The sequence below is a fragment of the Diplotaxodon limnothrissa genome, linkage group LG1 (assembly GCF_057381915.1).
Source record: "Diplotaxodon limnothrissa isolate DT_005_m linkage group LG1, D_limnothrissa_male_GT1.1, whole genome shotgun sequence".
Taxonomy (NCBI): domain Eukaryota; kingdom Metazoa; phylum Chordata; class Actinopteri; order Cichliformes; family Cichlidae; genus Diplotaxodon; species Diplotaxodon limnothrissa.
This window is the reverse complement of record NC_140596.1, coordinates 11,452,603-11,458,723: the sequence shown is the minus strand read 5'-3', so window position 1 is coordinate 11,458,723 and position 6,121 is coordinate 11,452,603. Positions and strand designations below refer to the sequence as shown.

The following is a 6,121-nucleotide window of genomic DNA, read 5'->3' as shown; positions in this document are numbered from 1 at the left end:
GGCTCTGCTTCTCTATTTTGTCAACCAATCAACATTCGGTAGACTCTTACGTCATCCGCTTTCAGCAGCTCGCTGTCAGTATCTTTTTTATTAATTAAATAAAAAATAAAATAAAAAACCTCCCAATTATGCAGTTACACGCCTTCTTTTTTTAAAACGTGCAACCTACCTCAAGCTAATAAATTATCTGCACCAATGACAAAACGTGTACCAACTTCAAATATGTTATTATAAATATTATTACAAATTCAAAAATGTCGGTGATGAAACAGAAAGTTGCTTAATAAATCATGAAAGTGCAAGAGCATATATGGATGGCTTGTGATTGCATCACTCTCAAACTTTTCATTGACAAAGTAAAAAAATGTAGTTTGAAATTTTCATAGTCCGTTTCCACTGTGAACATCTTTTTCATGTCAGTAAATTCATTTTTTTTCTTCATTTCAGATGAGGGTGATCTATTGCTGCACTGCTTTGCTGCTGCTCATTTCTATTCCCAGAGCCTGTGAAGGAGGTAACATCTTAGTGTTTCCTTCAGAAGGCAGCCACTGGGTAAATATGGATATTCTACTAAAGGCTTTGCACTCTAGAGGACACAGCATAACAATTCTGTGTTCCAGTAAAAGCTGGTACATCAAGGATATTTCCTCTAGTTATAATATTTTAACAGTTCCGGTGGAAAACCCTGTGACTCAGGAGATTATGTCAAAAATGGTGGCTAAGCTCATAGAATCTGAACAAGGTGCTCTTTCCTTGTCAGGTTTTATCCACATGGGTGTAGAGATGTTCAGCAAATTTGTTGACATTCACAGAACTATAGGTGAACTTGTAACAGCAATAGTAGATGACAAACTGTTGATGAGAAACTTAAATGAAAGCAAGTTTGACGTGATACTCGCTGACCCCTGCTGGGGTGGTGGAGTCATTGTGGCCAAATATCTCAACCTTCCTTTGGTTTATAATGTTCGCTGGATAATAACTGCAGATGCTCATTTTTCCATAGCTCCATCACCATTATCTTACATTCCTGTGACTGGAACTGGGTATACTGACAAGATGACCTTTTCTCAGAGAGTTACAAACGTGGTTTTACACATCATAACACAAACACAAAACAACCTGGTGGCTAAACTAGCATACCAGAAAATAACTGACAAATATCTTGGGCCTGGTTATGATTTTAATGAGTTAATGACTGATGCAGACATTTGGCTGATGAGAGTGGACTTTGTGTTTGAGTACCCACGGCCCACAATGCCTAATGTTGTTTATATCGGAGGGTTCCAGTGCAAACCTGCTAAACCTCTGCCTCAGCACTTGGGGGACTTTGTGCAGAGTTCTGGAGACCATGGCTTCATCCTCATGTCTTTGGGGACTTTTGTGACTGAACTTCATGCTGACATAGCAAATGAGATCGCTGCAGCTTTTGCTAAACTACCACAGAAAGTCATCTGGAAGTATAAAGGTGACAGACCAGCCACTCTGGGCAATAACACTTTACTGGTGGACTGGATGCCACAGAATGACCTTTTAGGACATCCAAAATTAAAACTATTTGTGGCACATGGAGGAACAAATGGAGTCCAAGAAGCTATTTATCATGGAGTCCCAGTTGTGGGTATACCTGTGTTTTTTGATCAGTATGACAACCTGCTACGTCTGAAAGACAGAGGAGGAGCTAAGATACTTACATTAGCTACAGTGGACAAAGACAACAACTTCCTGAAGGCCATAGAGGAAGTCCTGAATGATCCCTCGTACAGGACGAACATGCAGAGACTTTCCAGGCTACACAGAGATAAGCCAGTAAAGCCACTGGATAACGCGCTCTTCTGGATAGAGTTTGTCATGAGGCACAAAGGAGCAGCTCACCTGAAAGCACAGTCCTACAGAATGCCCTGGTATTCCTACCACTCTGTAGATGTAGTTTTGTTCCTGGCTGGAGCTATGCTGCTTGTGCTTTTAACCACTTTCTACCTTATTAGGTGTATATACACTGGGATGTGTAAACGTAAAGTGAAACGTGAGTGATGGAGGATTTCAGTAATGCAGCACTTTGACAAAAACCCCATTGTATTTCTATTGTATTTTATTGAGATTTTATTCAGAATTATATTTTCGTAAAATATTTCTGAATGCATATTGTGATTTCATAATAATGAGCACAAATAAAACACTTGAAATGACTTTCCAACCACAAGATTTACTTTTTTGGTAATAAATACTTACTAAATGGAAGCCAGTGCCCTCAGCTTTGCATGTGCCTGCATGGGAGTGGGATCACTGACTGCTGATGCGGATGGTGCATAAAAGTCAACAACACTCTGCTGACTAAGTAACTGCAGGCTTCCAAACCTCCTCTGACATTAGTATGAGCACAAAACTGTAAGCTGGAATGGGTTTCATGGCTGAGAAGCTCATGTAAATATAATATGTAAGCAGCCTGGTATTTTTTTTTAATATAATATATAACACAAAAGGTGGAGCTGAGAAGGAGGTGGAGTGTAAAGTGAATTCCACATATGCCAGCAACTCTAGGCAGAGTAAAGCAGTTTCAATAGTGTAAAGTGTGTACTCTGCATGAGATCTCGCAATGAGATATTTCCTGGGTCATCAGCTACTATAATGGACTTGATATCAGCTATTTTCATTTTACCCAGTGACAGGTGTGATTCTAGGTTCAAGCTTTTAGGGGGCTCAGCTCACAATCATAATGTCATACATGCCTTGTAATTGATATTAAGGGAATATGCTGATTGAAAATTGAAAATTCACATTTAAAATTGGATACACATTACAATGTTACCTTCCAAAGCAACCTAATTAGTTGGATGGCCTATTGTAGTTTCTAAGAATAATTCTGAGTGAATAATCAGAGATTCCAATCTATTCCATCAGTTTTAGTGTGGAGCCTTTAGTCATCAAACCCAAGGCAAAGGCTCAGTTGTGAAAGAAGTTAAATCAAAATTTGTGGCAAAGCAGACAAGAATAAAAACATGCACAACACTATTTCAGTCTCTTGATCACACAGTTCACCAACTCATCAAGCACTTCAAGTAGCATTATTCAGCACAAACACTGGAAAATCACCCTGCCATTCCATAGACACATACACAGAGCAAACTGGTAATAGAGTTGTTTCATATTAAAATTTTTGAATTCATAAAACACCCTCTCTTTATTATGCAGAGGCATCACAGAGCATCATGTACACCAATGTCGAGAGTGGAGAAAAGATTCTGTCACATCAATATAGTGGCAGCCATCGTGTTCAAGCCATGTTTACAGGGAGTGCAGAATTATTAGGCAAGTTGTGTTTTTGAGGAATAATTTTATTATTGAACAACAACCATGTTCTCAATGAACCCAAAAAACTCATTAATATCAAAGCTGAATGTTTTTGGAAGTAGTTTTTAGTTTGTTTTTAGTTTTAGCTATTTTAGGGGGATATCTGTGTGTGCAGATGACTATTACTGTGCATAATTATTAGGCAACTTAACAAAAAACAAATATATACCCATTTCAATTATTTATTTTTACCAGTGAAACCAATATAACATCTCCACATTCACAAATATACATTTCTGACATTCAAAAACAAAACAAAAACAAATCAGCGACCAATATAGCCACCTTTCTTTGCAAGGACACTCAAAAGCCTGCCATCCATGGATTCTGTCAGTGTTTTGATCTGTTCACCATCAACATTGCGTGCAGCAGCAACCACAGCCTCCCAGACACTGTTCAGAGAGGTGTACTGTTTTCCCTCTTTGTAAATCTCACATTTGATGATGGACCACAGGTTCTCAATGGGGTTCAGATCAGGTGAACAAGGAGGCCATGGCATTAGTTTTTCTTCTTTTATACCCTTTCTTGCCAGCCACGCTGTGGAGTACTTGGACGCGTGTGATGGAGCATTGTCCTGCATGAAAATCATGTTTTTCGTGAAGGATGCAGACTTCTTCCTGTACCACTGCTTGAAGAAGGTGTCTTCCAGAAACTGGCAGTAGGACTGGGAGTTGAGCTTGACTCCATCCTCAACCCGAAAAGGCCCCACAAGCTCATCTTTGATGATACCAGCCCAAACCAGTACTCCACCTCCACCTTGCTGGCGTCTGAGTCGGACTGGAGCTCTCTGCCCTTTACCAATCCAGCCACGGGCCCATCCATCTGGCCCATCAAGACTCACTCTCATTTCATCAGTCCATAAAACCTTAGAAAATTCAATTCAATTCAATCTTTATTGGCAGACTTCATGTCCATAAAAAACAAGACAAAAAACACACACACAACACCCCCCCCCCCCCCCCCCAACACAAGGTATAAACCATTAAACATATATATGTATATAAATAAGTATCTAAAACATTTGTAAAAATATAAAACCATAATATACATAAAACACAATTACTTAAAATAAATCAATAAATACACAAACACTTTAACCAGTGCTTTCTGAGACTGGATGAGTAACGGGAACCACTCACTGTCGGATCTGTGAGTGCTACAATTATACTGTTACTCGAACCATCCAGTCGTTCTCTAAAACTGAACATTAACTTTCTTAAAAGTGCTTTAAAAGTCCAGACACCCACAGCTACAAACATCTGACTGGCACTACCACTTCTAGGTATCCTGCAAAGGATTCTCATCGCATCATTATATGCAACATGCAGCTTCTGCATGCTACATTGTTTGTAGGATGACCACAAGGGGGCAGTATATAGCGGTGTGCAATACGCTTTAAACAAAGCCACTTTAACTGGAAGTGAACAAAAGCTGAATTTGCGTGCAATAGTATTTGCCTGCACATAGAGCTTACATCGTTGTCTGTATATGTCATCATCATCATTCATTTGCTCAGTAATAAAGAAAAATCAGTGTGAAGAGAAAATTGTAGAAGGCAAAGGAACTCAGACTCAAGATATCTCATACATGTGCACACATGGACGATCCCCCCCTCATCCCCCGATGCATCCTGCAGCAACGTGTGCAGGACAGATTTGAGAGAGAGGAAAGACCGCCCAGGGCTTTCAGAACTCTCTTTATTTATACTTAAACAAGTTTCCAGGGAAGTAGGAGTGGCAAAAACATTTCCATAAAAGGAGAGACTGTTCGCTTGTCAACTGAAACAGGAGATAACTTTGTATGTATAGATTCCCATATAAGGGGAGCGAGAGAGAGAGCGCGCTAGTTTGTCTGCACAGGAAATAGTGTCGTATGTCACAGCATTCCTCTGCACATACGTCAAAAATCTTTCATCAATCAGTCTTGAGATATTTCTTGGCCCAGTCTTGACGTTTCAGCTTGTGTGTCTTGTTCAGTGGTGGTCGTCTTTCAGCCTTTCTTACCTTGGCCATGTCTCTGAGTATTGCACACCTTGTGCTTTTGGGCACTCCAGTGATGTTGCAGCTCTGAAATATGGCCAAACTGGTGGCAAGTGGCATCTTGGCAGCTGCACGCTTGACTTTTCTCAGTTCATGGGCAGTTATTTTGCGCCTTGGTTTTTCCACACGCTTCTTGCGACCCTGTTGACTATTTTGAATGAAACACTTGATTGTTCGATGATCACGCTTCAGAAGCTTTGCAATTTTGAGACTGCTGCATCCCTCTGCAAGATATCTCACTATTTTTGACTTTTCTGAGCCTGTCAAGTCCTTCTTTTGACCCATTTTGCCAAAGGAAAGGACGTTGCCTAATAATTATGCACACCTGATATAGGGTGTTGATGTCATTAGACCACACCCCTTCTCATTACAGAGATGCACATCACCTAATATGCTTAATTGGTAGTAGGCTTTCGAGTCTATACAGCTTGGAGTAAGACAACATGCATGAAGAGGATGATGTGGACAAAATACTCATTTGCCTAATAATTCTGCACTCCCTGTAGAGTGGTATGAATCGTGTAAAATGCTACAATTATTATCAATATTTTTTAAGTTTGCTACTGGAAAAGCATGCAAAGCACAGATGAAATACATGAAAAATTACTTTGTTAAAAATGCAGGGCTTTTTTTCAGCTAGCTTCATTATTTGTTCACTTGTTCTTTTGGTTCGTGTACAACCTCTCGGGCCTCTCTCTCTGTCTCCATCTTCCTCAGTCGACTTGAATTATAAT

At 39.8% G+C, this 6,121-nt stretch overlaps 1 pseudogene; it reads left to right on the top strand.

Annotated features, from left to right (window-relative positions):
* The first annotated feature begins 447 nt into the window (after positions 1-447).
* Positions 448-2,031, top strand: LOC146639436 (UDP-glucuronosyltransferase 2C1 pseudogene; annotated as a pseudogene).
* The last annotated feature ends 4,090 nt before the right edge of the window (positions 2,032-6,121 follow it).